This window comes from Tamandua tetradactyla, unplaced genomic scaffold (assembly GCF_023851605.1).
Source record: "Tamandua tetradactyla isolate mTamTet1 unplaced genomic scaffold, mTamTet1.pri scaffold_200_ctg1, whole genome shotgun sequence".
NCBI lineage: Eukaryota > Metazoa > Chordata > Mammalia > Pilosa > Myrmecophagidae > Tamandua > Tamandua tetradactyla.
Window position 1 is genome coordinate 41,539 of NW_027518310.1, and position 1,171 is coordinate 42,709.

The window sequence follows — 1,171 nt, forward strand, 5'->3', positions numbered from 1 at the left end:
TACAACCTATTGGCCAAAGCAAAGCAAAAGGAATCCCAGGCTCAAAGGGTGGAAAAACAGATCCCATTCTGGACATCAGGGCCTATAAAGAAATGTGGCCTGTCTTTTTTCTTTTATTTCAATACGGCAACAAATCATTGGGTTGTAGTTTAGTTTTTTTTTTTTATGTCTTTTTGTTTTAAGCAGACCTGGGTACTAAAATATAATGTAATGAATTTGTGGTAGAACTGTATTACCTGCAGAAGTATAAATAATGACTATAACATCAGTTCTTCTAATGGAGCATTAAAAGTTTCCATCAAATCTGTTTGTGTATCTGTTTCAAGATTTGTAGCTTTTTGTGTGTAATAGAGATAGGAAGCTTACATTGCAAATGCCCTCTTTAAAATTTTGTGTCTTTATGACTTCATTAGCAACTTGAGGTTGATGTACTATGTAGATATGAATTTATGTTTAGAAGACAATTTGAGAATGACTTTCTTTGTTTTCTGCCTACCAGGATAAGGACCCATTTTATACAACTGTTAGTCATTATTACCAGAAATTCTTAATGCATCATTTTACTGCCTTTACTAAAAGATTGATTAATAGGTGACAGAGGACAGGATTTAAGAGAGTTTCCAGGTAAGAAACAACCCTTGAGCTCCTTCAATTTATTACCTGGTTTTTATATTAAAAATGTAGATCTGAATGTATGACTTCCTCATTATGGTAATAGATTCCATTTGCATCAAAATCCTCGTGGCTAATCTGCTAATACCTTTCTTCACCCCATCTTTGTATAGTCTCTCATAGTTCTTTGAACTCACCAGACTTTCTCCCTTCTGATAACTGTCATTCATTCTCTTTCTTCTTTGGGACTGATCTCATCTCTCTCCAGATCCTTAAAATGAGCTGCCAACTAGATGAATGCCATTATATTTCAGGTCTCCAAGAATATAACTTCCTCTTGGAAATCTTTTTAAGTGAACCAGAAAAATAATATTTTGCCAATTGTTATGCTCTTTAGTGGCAGGAAAAGATGATAGTTATTGGTACTGTGAAATGTTCCCAAAGTTGCCCAAAGTCATTGAATATACATGAGCCTGATGAGGGCCAGCCATAACTTTCCTTGCCTAAACAATAGATAGTGCGCCAATATGTATGTGGAAACCTCGAGTGCAAACGTGAT